This window comes from Rhipicephalus microplus, unplaced genomic scaffold (genome assembly GCF_043290135.1).
Source record: "Rhipicephalus microplus isolate Deutch F79 unplaced genomic scaffold, USDA_Rmic scaffold_151, whole genome shotgun sequence".
Taxonomy (NCBI): Eukaryota; Metazoa; Arthropoda; class Arachnida; order Ixodida; family Ixodidae; genus Rhipicephalus; species Rhipicephalus microplus.
In genome coordinates this window covers 115,001-127,500 of record NW_027464722.1, presented here as the reverse complement: position 1 = coordinate 127,500, position 12,500 = coordinate 115,001, and the positions used below count along the sequence as shown (strand labels likewise).

Genomic DNA, 12,500 nt, shown 5'->3' with positions numbered 1-12,500 from the left:
GCCCCGGCTGACGCAGTTTTTGCGCCGCCCCGGCTGACGCGGTTTTCGCGCCGCCCCGGCTGACGCGGTTCCGACTTTGCACTTTTTGGCTCACCCCGGCTGGCGGCCCACTCACTCGATCGCCAGGTCTGTTTGCCCCGGTGGTTCCACCGCCAGGCTTAAGCGCGAACTTTTTTTGTTTGTTTTCTTTTGATTAAGCGCAAGCTTTTTTCTTTGTTTTCTTTTGATTAAGCGCGGGCTTTTTTCTTTGTTTTTTTTGCATTCGCCCCGGCAGACGCGGTTTTTGCGCCGCCCCGGCTGACGCGGTTTTTGCCGCCCCGGCTGACGCAGTTCGGACTTAGCACTTTTCGGCTGTGCCTGGCTGGCGGCCCACTCACTCGATCGCCATGTCTGTTTGCCACAGTTTTCCCGGTGGTGCCGCACCCGGGCTCGCCCCGGCTGACGCAGTTTTCGCGCCGCCCCGGCTGACGCGGTTTCGTGCCGCCCCGGCAGACGCGGTTTTCGCGCCGCCCCGGCTGACGCGGTTTCGTGCCGCCCCGGCAGACGCGGTTTTTTGCCGCCCCGGCTGACGCAGTTCGGACTTGGCACTTTTTGGCTGAGCCTTGCTGGCGGCCCACTCACTCGATCGCCATGTCTGTTTGCCACAGTTTTCCCGGTGGTGCCGCACCCGGGCTCGCCCCGGCAGACGCGTTTTTTTTTTCTTTCGCCCCGGCTGACGCAGTTTTCGCGCCGCCCCGGCAGACGCGGTTTTCGCGCCGCCCCGGCAGACGCGGTTTTTTGCGCCGCCCCGGCTGACGCGGTTTTTTGCCGCCCCGGCTGACGCAGTTCGGACTTGGCACTTTTTGGCTGAGCCTGGCTGGCGGCCCACTCACTCGATCGCCATGTCTGTTTGCCACAGTTTTCCCGGTGGTGCCGCACCCGGGCTCGCCCCGGCTGACGCAGTTTTCGCGCCGCCCCGGCTGACGCGGTTTCGTGCCGCCCCGGCAGACGCGGTTTTTTGCGCCGCCCCGGCTGACGCGGTTTTTTGCCGCCCCGGCTGACGCAGTTCGGACTTGGCACTTTTCGGCTGTGCCTGGCTGGCGGCCCACTCACTCGATCGCCATGTCTGTTTGCCACAGTTTTCCCGGTGGTGCCGCACCCGGGCTCGCCCCGGCAGACGCGTTTTTTTTTTTCTTTCGCCCCGGCTGACGCAGTTTTCGCGCCGCCCCGGCTGACGCGGTTTCGTGCCGCCCCGGCAGACGCGGTTTTTTGCGCCGCCCCGGCTGACGCGGTTTTTGCCGCCCCGGCTGACGCAGTTCGGACTTAGCACTTTTTGGCTGAGCCTGGCTGGTGGCCCACTCACTCGATCGCCATGTCTGTTAGCCACAGTTTTCCCGGTGGTGCCGCACCCGGGCTCGCCCCGGCTGACGCAGTTTTCGCGCCGCCCCGGCTGACGCGGTTTCGTGCCGCCCCGGCAGACGCGGTTTTCGCGCCGCCCCGGCTGACGCGGTTTTTGCCGCCCCGGCTGACGCAGTTCGGACTTAGCACTTTTCGGCTGTGCCTGGCTGGCGGCCCACTCACTCGATCGCCATGTCTGTTTGCCACAGTTTTCCCGGTGGTGCCGCACCCGGGCTCGCCCCGGCTGACGCAGTTTTCGCGCCGCCCCGGCTGACGCGGTTTCGTGCCGCCCCGGCAGACGCGGTTTTCGCGCCGCCCCGGCTGACGCGGTTTCGTGCCGCCCCGGCAGACGCGGTTTTTTGCCGCCCCAGCTGACGCAGTTCGGACTTAGCACTTTTTGGCTGAGCCTTGCTGGAGCCCACTCACTCGATCGCCATGTCTGTTTGCCACAGTTTTCCCGGTGGTGCCGCACCCGGGCTCGCCCCGGCAGACGCGTTTTTTTTTTTTCCTTCGCCCCGGCAGACGTGGTTCCCCCCCCCCCCCTCCGTCTTTCTTTTTGTTTTTTTTTCGCCGCGGCTGAAGTGGATTTTTCGGTGCCTCGACGCCCCGGTAGTCGCGGTTTTTCCGTTTCCGCACGGCCCCGGCTGACGCTGCTCGGTCACAGTCGCCTTTTGTGGTGATTGCAGACTTCTTGAGCGCGGGTGTTTTTTTTTTTTGTTGTTGTTGTTGTTTTATTACGCATTCGCTCCAGCAGACGCTGTTTAGACTTTTTGTTTCCTCTTTTATCCTGCGACGAGGTGACGAGGTTTATTCGGTGCCCCGCCGCCCCGGCTGAAGTGATTTTTCCTGTCCCGTGCCGCCCCGGCTGACGCGGTTGGGACTTCGCGTTTGTTCGGCCGCCACGGGTTTCGGCGCACTCGCTCGGTTGCTTGTTGTTGCCACTTGTTGCGAACCCAGGTTTCTTGAGCGAGCGCGGGCGTTTTTTCTTCCTTTCTTTCTTTGTTCTATGTGTTAGCGAATCGGCCTTTAATATCACACGAGGACTCACAACCAACAATTTTCAGTTTGAAGTGTAAAAAATCTGCAGGTGTTGACGTAACTGACTTGCCCCGTACCCTTGAGTACATCCATGAAGTTCTCGTAGTACTACTAAATCGCATTATTCCAAGTGGAGAAATTCCCATAAACTTGCAAACCTCTACACGAAAATCGGTGCGCGTGATAAAGTTGAAAATTATCGTCCGATATCAAATGTGCCTTCTATAACACAAATTCTAGGAAAAAAAAAAAAAAAAAACACTTGTTCGCCGTTTTCTGCGCCGTGACTGGCAGCACTCCGGCGAAGCGAAACGGGGTCGATTCGAGCACGATATCGGCGTCTTTCGACGTGCTCGCCGGCGACCGTCGCACGAGTACGTCGCACGAGCGCGTCTGCCGGGGCGCCGTTTGCGAAGCCGACGCAAAAGTGGGAACCGCCGCTCGGATGATCGCCGCTTTCGGCAGAGTGAGTGTTGGCACTCCGGGGAAGCGAAACAGCGTGAATGCGCCCACGAAATCGGCGTATTTTGAAGTGCCCGCCGGCGACCGTCGCACGAGTACGGTAAACCGCGTCAGCCGGGGCGTAGTTCGGGACGCCGACGAAAAAGTGGGAAGCGCAACTCGGATCTTCGCCGTTTTTGCAGGAGTGAGTGGCGGCCCTCCTGCGAGACCAAGAAGCATCGATTCGTGCACGAATTCGGCGCCTTTCGACGTGATCGCCGGCGACCGTCGCTCGAGTAGGGCAAACCGCGTCTGCCGGGGCGGGCTTCGGGACGCCGATGCGAAAGTGGGAAACGCTGCTCGGATGTTCGCCGTTTTTGGCCGAGTGAGTGCTGGCACTCGGGCGAAGCCAAACGGGGCCGATTACGGCACGATATCGGCGTCTTTCGACGTGCCCGCCGGCGACCGTCGCACGAGTACGGTAAACCGCGTCAGCCCGGGCGGAGTTCGGGACGCCGATGCGAAAGTGGAGAACGCCGCTCGGATCTTCGCCGTTTTTGGAGGAGTGAGTGGCGGCACTCCGGAGAAGCCAAGGAGCGCCAATTAGCGCACGATATCGGCGTCTTTCGACGCGCTCGCCGGCGACCGTCGCACGAGTAGGGCAAACCGCGTCTGCCGGGGCGGGGTTTACGACGCCGACGCAAAAGTGGGAACCGCCGCTCGGATGTTGGCCGTTTTTGGCAGAGTGAGTGCTGGCACTCCGGCGACGCGAAAGAGCGCGAATGCGCCCACGAAAGTGGCGTATTTGGACGTGCGTGACGGCGACCGCTGCAGGAGTACGAAAAACCACGTCAGCCGGGGCGAGCGACACACGGCGGTCTGGGTGCTTATCGCTGCTATTATAGGGGCACCCCGGCAGACGCAGAAAAAAAAAAAAAATTTTCGACCTTCTTTTTTGCTGGTCGAGCTCGGGTAACCCAGGTCGCAATGGGAGCCGCGCACGAAAGCGGCGTCGCGAGACGCGTTCGCGGTCGCTAGTCGCACGAGCTCGGCAACCGCGTCAGCCGGCGCGGAGTTCGGGATGCCGACGGCTAAGTGGGTACCGCTGCTCGGATGTTCGCCGTTTTTGGCCGAGTGAGTGCTGGCACTCCGGTGAAGCCAAGGAGCGCCAATTCGTGCACGATATCGGCGTCTTTCGACGTGCCCGCCGGCCACCGCCGCACGAGTACGGCAAACCGCGTCTGCCGGGGCGGGGTTCGCGACGCGTACGCAATAGTGGGAACCGTCGCTCGGATGTTCGTCGTCTTTGGCCGAGCGAGTGCTGGCACTCCGGCGAAGCGAAACGGGGCCGATTCGGGCACGATATCGGCGTATTTCGACGTGCTCGCCGGCGACCGTCGCACGAGTACGGCAAAGCGCGTCTGCCGGGGCGAGGTTTGCGACGCCGATGAAAAAGTGGGAAGCGCCGCTCGGATCTTCGCCGTTTTTGCAGGAGTGAGTGGCGGCCCTCCTGCGAGACCAAGAAGCATCGACTCGCGCACGATATCGGTGTCTTTCGACGTGCCCGCCGGCCACCGCCGCACGAGTACGGCAAACCGCGTATGCCGGGGCGGGGTTGGCGACGCCGACGCAAAAGTGGGAACCGCCACTAGGATGTTCGCCGTTTTTGGCAGAGTGAGTGCTGGCACTCCGGCGAAGCGAAAGAGCGCGAATGCGCCCACGAAAGTGGCGTGTTTGGACGTGCTTGACGACGACCACCGCAGGAAAACGAAAAACCACGTCAGCCGGGGCGAGCGACCCATGGCGGTCTGGGTGCTTATCGCTGCTATTATAGGGGCACCCCGGCAGACGCAAAAAAAAAAAAAAAAATTTTTTCGACATTCTTTTTTGCTCGTCGACCTCGGGTGACCCAGGTCGCAGTGGGAGCCGCGCACGAAAGCGGCGTCGCGAGACGGCTTCGCGGTCGCTAGTCGCACGAGCTCGGCAACCGCGTCTGCCGGGGCGGAGTTCGGGACGCCGACGGCTAAGTGGGAACCGCCGCTCGGATGTTCGCCGTTTGTGGCCGAGTGAGTGCTGGCACTCCGGCGAAGCCAAACGGGGCCGATTCCGGCACGATATCGGCGTCTTTCTACGTGCTCGCCGGCGACCGTCGCACGAGTACGGCAAAGTGCGTCTGCCGGGGCGGGGTTTGCGACGCGTACGCAATAGTGAGAACCGTCGCTCGGATGTTCGTCGTCTTTCGCCGAGCCAGTGCTGGCAATCCGGCGAAGCCGAACGGAGCCGATTCGGGCACGATATCGGCGTCTTTCCACGTGCTCGCCGGCGACCGTCGCACGAGTACGGTAAACCGCGTCAGCCGGGGCGGAGTTCGGGACGCCGATGCGAAAGTGGGAAGCGCCGCTCGGATCTTCGCCGTTTTTGGAGGAGTCAGTGGCGGCACTCCGGTGAAGCCAAGGTGCGCCAATTCGCGCACGATATCGGCGTCTTTCGACGTGCCCGCCGGCCACCGTCGCACGAGTACGGCAAACCTCGTCTGCCGGGGCGGGGTTTGCGACGCCGACGCAAAAGTGGGAACCGCCGCTCGGATGTTCGCCGTTTTTGGCAGAGTGAGTGCTGGCACTCCGGCGAAGCGAAAGAGCGCGAATGCGCCCACGAAAGTGGCGTGTTTGGACGTGCTTGACGACGACCACCGCAGGAAAACGAAAAACCACGTCAGCCGGGGCGAGCGACCCATGGCGGTCTGGGTGCTTATCGCTGCTATTATAGGGGCACCCCGGCAGACGCAAAAAAAAAAAAAATTTTTTTTCGACATTCTTTTTTGCTCGTCGACCTCGGGTGACCCAGGTCGCAGTGGGAGCCGCGCACGAAAGCGGCGTCGCGAGACGGCTTCGCGGTCGCTAGTCGCACGAGCTCGGCAACCGCGTCTGCCGGGGCGGAGTTCGGGACGCCGACGGCTAAGTGGGAACCGCCGCTCGGATGTTCGCCGTTTGTGGCCGAGTGAGTGCTGGCACTCCGGCGAAGCCAAACGGGGCCGATTCCGGCACGATATCGGCGTCTTTCTACGTGCTCGCCGGCGACCGTCGCACGAGTACGGCAAAGTGCGTCTGCCGGGGCGGGGTTTGCGACGCGTACGCAATAGTGAGAACCGTCGCTCGGATGTTCGTCGTCTTTCGCCGAGCCAGTGCTGGCACTCCGGCGAAGCCGAACGGAGCCGATTCGGGCACGATATCGGCGTCTTTCCACGTGCTCGCCGGCGACCGTCGCACGAGTACGGTAAACCGCGTCAGCCGGGGCGGAGTTCGGGACGCCGATGCGAAAGTGGGAAGCGCCGCTCGGATCTTCGCCGTTTTTGGAGGAGTCAGTGGCGGCACTCCGGTGAAGCCAAGGTGCGCCAATTCGCGCACGATATCGGCGTCTTTCGACGTGCCCGCCGGCCACCGTCGCACGAGTACGGCAAACCTCGTCTGCCGGGGCGGGGTTTGCGACGCCGACGCAAAAGTGGGAACCGCCGCTCGGATGTTCGCCGTTTTTGGCAGAGTGAGTGCTGGCACTCCGGCGAAGCGAAAGAGCGTGAATGCGCCCACGAAAGTAGCGTATTTGGACGTGCTTGACGGCGACCGCCGCAGGAGTACGAAAAACCACGTCAGCCGGGGCGAGCGACCCACGGCGGTCTGGGTGCTTATCGCTGCTATTATAGGGGCACCCCGGCAGACGCAGAAAGAAAAAAAAATGGGGACATGGCGTGCGTCACCGTGCGGCTTCGCAGCGTTGCCGAAGTCGCCGAGCCCTTCGACTGAGCCGAACGGCGGACAGGGAACGTTGGTCGGCCGTTCTAACCTGTCGGTGCCACGCCGAGACGTCGTTAAGGAAAACCGCGTCGTGGGCCTCTACGACGCCGTCGAGTCGTTGTACGTTTGGTGTCCAGCGTGTCGGCGGCGAGTAGCGGACACGTCGTTCACGACTTCGGTCTTTCGCAGTCGACGCGAACTTGCGGAGAGTCGTGGTGCCTCACGTTTTCGGCAGAAACCGCGGCGGAATTTTCCCGTGCGTGCGCGCACGACCTCGGTGCTGTGCCGTCAGCGTAGTGTTGCACAAACTCGTGGCCTACCCAAGGTGCGGTACGTTTGCGGCCGTATCCTCGGTGGGAATTTCGTGAGTAGGGTCGCAAATTCTACGACCTCGGCGGGTTTGAGAGCGACGTAGACTTGTGGCACGCTCAACATGCCACACGTTTCGGGGCACACCCGCGGTGAAATTTTCTCGAGTACGCTCGTATTAGGGCCCAAGGAGGTCTGGGTACTTATCGCTGCTATTATGTGGGGGTTCTCGTGAGCGGCGTACGCGAAAGCGACCGGGTGTCTGATATGCGGCGGGCTTCGGCCTCGTCAAGCGTGTCCTCGGGTCTGCTCCAGGGGAATCCACGGCAGTCGTCTGCAGCCTCATCCGCTTGATGCGTTAGGGGCTGGTTGTCGGACGGTGCCGTTTTACCACGATATCGAGGTGTGTTCCGTGTCGTCCTCGGGCGATTCAGATGCGAAAGCGCCGAAGACGCGGGCGTGACCCGTCGTCTGGCGGCTTTGCAGTCTCGGCTCCGTTGCTAGTTCCGGCCGGTCCACCGACAGTGCAGCGGGCTTGGGCAACCCGCACGGCGCGACCGAGTCGATGCAACGAAAAAGAGCGAGCATGAACGTGCTTCTTGCCGCACGGCTCCCACTCGTCTTTCGGGAAGGTTGTGCCGTAGCGAGCTCGAACGCCGTCATCTCGGAGTGCAAAATAAGCGTGTTGGGGCGCCTGAAGGTGGCCTCCGCCGCACACAGACTGCGTCCGGCCCGCCGAGGGCGAGGACGGACGCGCAGTCGAACGATTACCTGGTTGATCCTGCCAGTAATCATATGCTTGTCTCAAAGATTAAGCCATGCATGTCTAAGTACATGCCGAAATAAGGCGAAACCGCGAATGGCTCATTAAATCAGTTATGGTTCCTTAGATCGTTTCTTCCTACTTGGATAACTGTGGCAATTCTAGAGCTAATACATGCAGTGAGCCTGGAGCCCTTTGGGTAACGGGTGCTTTTATTAGACCAAGATCGATCGGGTTTCGGCCCGTATTGTGTGGTGACTCTGGATAACTTTGTGCTGATCGCATGGCCACGAGCCGGCGACGTTTCTTTCAAGTGTCTGCCTTATCAACTTTCGATGGTAGGTTACTTGCTTACCATGGTTGTTACGGGTAACGGAGAATCAGGGTTCGATTCCGGAGAGGGAGCCTGAGAAACGGCTACCACATCCAAGGAAGGCAGCAGGCGCGCAAATTACCCACTCCCGGCACGGGGAGGTAGTGACGAAAAATAACAATACGGGACTCTTTTGAGGCCCCGTAATTGAAATGAGTACACTCTAAATCCTTTAACGAGGATCAATTGGAGGGCAAGTCTGGTGCCAGCAGCCGCGGTAATTCCAGCTCCAATAGCGTATACTAAAGCTGCTGCGGTTAAAAAGCTCGTAGTTGGATCTCAGTTCCAGACGAGTAGTGCATCTACCCGATGCGACGGCTTGGACTGAACATCATGCCGGTTCTTTCTTGGTGCACTTCATTGTGTGCCTCGAGATGGCCGGTGCTTTTACTTTGAAAAAATTAGAGTGCTCAACGCAGGCGAGTCGCCTGAATAAACTTGCATGGAATAATAGAACAAGACCTCGTTTCTGTTCTGTTGGTTTTTGGAATACGAGGTAATGATTAAGAGGGACGGACGGGGGCATTCGTATTGCGGCGCTAGAGGTGAAATTCTTGGACCGTCGCAAGACGAACTACTGCGAAAGCATTTGGCAAGAATGTTTTCATTGATCAAGAACGAAAGTCAGAGGTTCGAAGGCGATCAGATACCGCCCTAGTTCTGACCATAAACGATGCCAACCAGCGATCCGCCTGAGTTACTCAAATGACTCGGCGGGCAGCTTCCGGGAAACCAAAGTATTTGGGTTCCGGGGGAAGTATGGTTGCAAAGCTGAAACTTAAAGGAATTGACGGAAGGGCACCACCAGGAGTGGAGCCTGCGGCTTAATTTGACTCAACACGGGAAAACTTACCCGGCCCGGACACTGGGAGGATTGACAGATTGAGAGCTCTTTCTTGATTCGGTGGATGGTGGTGCATGGCCGTTCTTAGTTGGTGGAGCGATTTGTCTGGTTAATTCCGATAACGAACGAGACTCTAGCCTATTGAATAGGTGCGGGGTTCCCAGCACCTTACAACCTTCTTAGAGGGACAAGCGGCTCCTAGCCGCACGAAACAGAGCAATAACAGGTCTGTGATGCCCTTAGATGTCCGGGGCCGCACGCGCGCTACACTGAAGGAAGCAGCGTGTCTTTATCCCTGTCTGAAAAGACTGGGTAACCCGTGGAACTTCTTTCGTGATTGGGATAGGGGCTTGCAATTGTTCCCCTTGAACGAGGAATTCCCAGTAAGCGCGAGTCATAAGCTCGCGTTGATTACGTCCCTGCCCTTTGTACACACCGCCCGTCGCTACTACCGATTGAATGATTTAGTGAGGTCTTCGGACCGATGTCCGGCGCGGCCTTTCGGTTGCGCCGGTCTGTTGGAAAGATGACCAAACTTGATCATTTAGAGGAAGTAAAAGTCGTAACAAGGTTTCCGTAGGTGAACCTGCGGAAGGATCATTAACGGATTGTGAAGGGTGAGCGCCTCAGCTGCGTCTGCGCCCGACACTTTCTGCCGCTGACCCCGTTTGGACGCGGGGTCGGCTTTTCCCCACGGGGCTGCCTGAATGTGGAGCGGCACCCCGTGACAAATTGTTGCGCCCAGCGGACGCCAACACCGCGACCTTGGACGGTCGGCCAGGTGGCGGACGCGGGTACAAACGGCGCAACGCACTCATAGGTCGGCTTTCGACCCGCCACTGCACCGTGGCTCGAAGCGCTCGAAATGCGCGACCCGACCGCTGCGGGACCGCCTAGTACTGTAAACAGGAGCGGCGGAGCGCGAACGGCGAGTCGTGGTTACGTCGGTAGAAGGCGAGGCTGCGCGTTCCCGAAACGCCAGCCGAGTGCCCTCCCGACCGTTCGAGCGTGCAAGAACGAGACCCGACAATCGCGCGGCGACTGCCAAGTACGAGAGGAACGGCACAAGCGTCGGCGGTCGGTCAAGGAACTGGCGATGTGACGGGTCCGCTGTGCACCAGTGCATACCGTCCCGCCGTCCGCGGCAAGCGCCTCCGCGTCCTCGGGTGACGGAGGCTGCCGGTCGGTTCTTGCAGGCGAGGGATCTCGCTGGCACCGGTTCGCGTTGACGCGCGGCCGGTCATGGCACGGCGATGCGACGGCCGAGGTGCGCAGTACTCGATGGAGGAACCGCACGCTCCGATGACCGTCCCGCCCTCCGCGGCGTATGCGTACCGACCGTAATGGTTGCAGCAGCGCCGGCCGGCTTTTGAATTCGCCACACGAAACACGGTGCGAGATCGCGGTTAGGGGAGCGTCGACGTTGCCAGGCGTTTTGCTTGCTGCCGAGGGAAAGGCGGCACGGCCACGTCGCGCTCGTCGCGATTAGCTGGTCTGCGCGCTTTGGGAAGGTGCCGCAACGACTTGCCGAAAGAGGAAGCACGGAAGAACGAGGGACTTGGACGTCCCGACAATTGAACGCACTTGCGGCCAGGCCCTTGCTGGCTTCGTTCTTCCGCCTCGAGTAGGCTCGTACGCGGCTCCGGCGCCGAAAGTGGTCCTTGGCACCGACTTCGGTGGACGTGGGAAGTGCCGCGCAAGTACGGCGCGCCTGGCTCCACCTGTTGGCTAAAGTAGGCAGCCGGATCGGCATTTTGGTGTGCGGTGGCAAACCGTGGATGCGAAAAAAGCTTGTGCGATTTCGTGGAACAAAAAGCGGGGGTCCCCCTTTTTATGCGGAGGAGACCGACCCGCCCGCCGTGGTGAACCGCGACGCCACGGTAAAAACGGGAGAGGCTTGTCGATGGGACCGTGCATCCCGCGCTCCACGGAGGCCGGGAGGCGGCCGCCCGAGGAAATGTGTAGCCGTCGAGGCCCGCATCTGCGTGCACTCTTATCCAAATGGGTGTACCGCAGGCATTTTCTGGTTAGGCGGGCCAATGAGAGCGAGCACACAACGATACCTACGGGTCCGGCTTGGAGAACCGGCTTCGACGCCTCCCGAGTATTTATAGAGGGGTGGACCACGAAAGCACTCGCAAGTAGCGGAAGCGAAACGCCGTCCGAAACACACCGTTTGCTCGATTTGCGGCAGCCGAAAAAGGCGCGGCAGAGTTTTGGAGTCCAAGCGTGCGCTGAAAAGCGCCCTTCTTGGCCACTGTTTGGCCGAGTGCCAGAAACGTTTGGTTTTGACTGTACGGAATTGAACAAACACTTTTTCACGACTCTAAGCGGTGGATCACTCGGTTCTCGGGTCGATGAAGAACGCAGCCAGCTGCGAGACTTGGTGTGAATTGCAGGACACACTGAGCACTGATTCTTTGAACGCACATTGCGGCCTTGGGTCTTCCCTTGGCTTCGTCTGTCTGAGGGTCGGATCACATATCAAGAGAGCCTTCGGCGCACAAGGGAACGTGAGCCGTCGACTCGTTTTGACCGCGTCGGCAACACGGACAGCACGCTGAACACCTCACAGCGAGCGCCAACAGCGGCCACTCAAGGGCGAGACGGTGGCGACCGTCGTGCCAGAGCCCAACCGAAACGGGGGCGACCGACTGCATTGAGGATGTGGCACCTCGTTGAGACCGCCGCAGGACTTCGAGTCGGAAGGAAGCCTGCAGGGAAAGTGCGGTCGAGGTTGCGTACTCCTCTCTGCGACCGGGCGCGCAAGAGCTGCGAGAGCCACGGACGCGCAACTTTAACGCACGGTAAACACGAGGAGCGAAAGCCGGCCAGCAAAGCTTCTCCAGCCGTGCGCAAAGTGCGCGAGATCGCAGCCTTGCGTTGCGCTTGTTGCCCTCGAAGTAAGCAGGGTGTCCCGTAGACCGGGCGCTCGAACACGCTGCGGGGCCGTGCCTCCTCCAGGCTTTGCCGCGCGAACAGGGAACGTTCGCGCGCAAAGCGCAGGGAGGTGAGGAGGCTGCGCCCGACGTTTGCGGTTCGCTGCGTACGCGGTTGATGCGGAGAGCACGGCGCGACGACTTGCCGCGAAGCGGAAAAAGTCTCCCGCACGAGTTGGCGAAACGTTGGCGAAGCTTAAGGCGTTCTCGTCGTAGTCCGCCGTCGGTCTAAGTGCTTCGCAGTTCCCGTCCCGTTCAAAAAACTGGGCCACTCCAGTTGGGGCGGGGGCGACGCTACACGAGACGATGCCTCTCGCCAGGCTGCGTGGCTGCCCTGGCGGCGGCGGCGACTGGCCTCGGCGGTGTTTGGGCTTTCGACACGGTCGTTTATCACGCAACTGCTCGGACGACGCACGCGCGCAGCGGAATGCCGCTTGCCAGCCTTGTGAAGATGTGACCCTGTACAGGGTTGCGGGCGCACTTGGTAGGGCGTCGTACTCGGTTCGCGATGGGTTTACGAACGTGTCCCGTCACTTCCACGTCACACCGGTTGTGCGCCGCACGCGTGCAGCGGGGAAGCCGATTGCCAGCCTTGTGAAGAAGTGGCCCTGTACAGGGTTGCGGGCGC

General features: G+C 60.7%; 2 non-coding genes across 2 annotated transcripts; both read left to right on the top strand.

Annotated features, from left to right (window-relative positions):
* Positions 1 to 7,721: 7,721 nt before the first annotated feature.
* On the top strand, positions 7,722 to 9,536 carry LOC142791221 (small subunit ribosomal RNA). The gene has a single exon (XR_012890084.1). It is a non-coding gene; the product is annotated as a small subunit ribosomal RNA (ribosomal RNA).
* A 1,719-nt stretch (positions 9,537 to 11,255) lies between these two features.
* LOC142791150 (5.8S ribosomal RNA) lies at positions 11,256 to 11,408 on the top strand. Its single transcript, XR_012890030.1, has one exon. It is a non-coding gene; the product is annotated as a 5.8S ribosomal RNA (ribosomal RNA).
* The last annotated feature ends 1,092 nt before the right edge of the window (positions 11,409 to 12,500 follow it).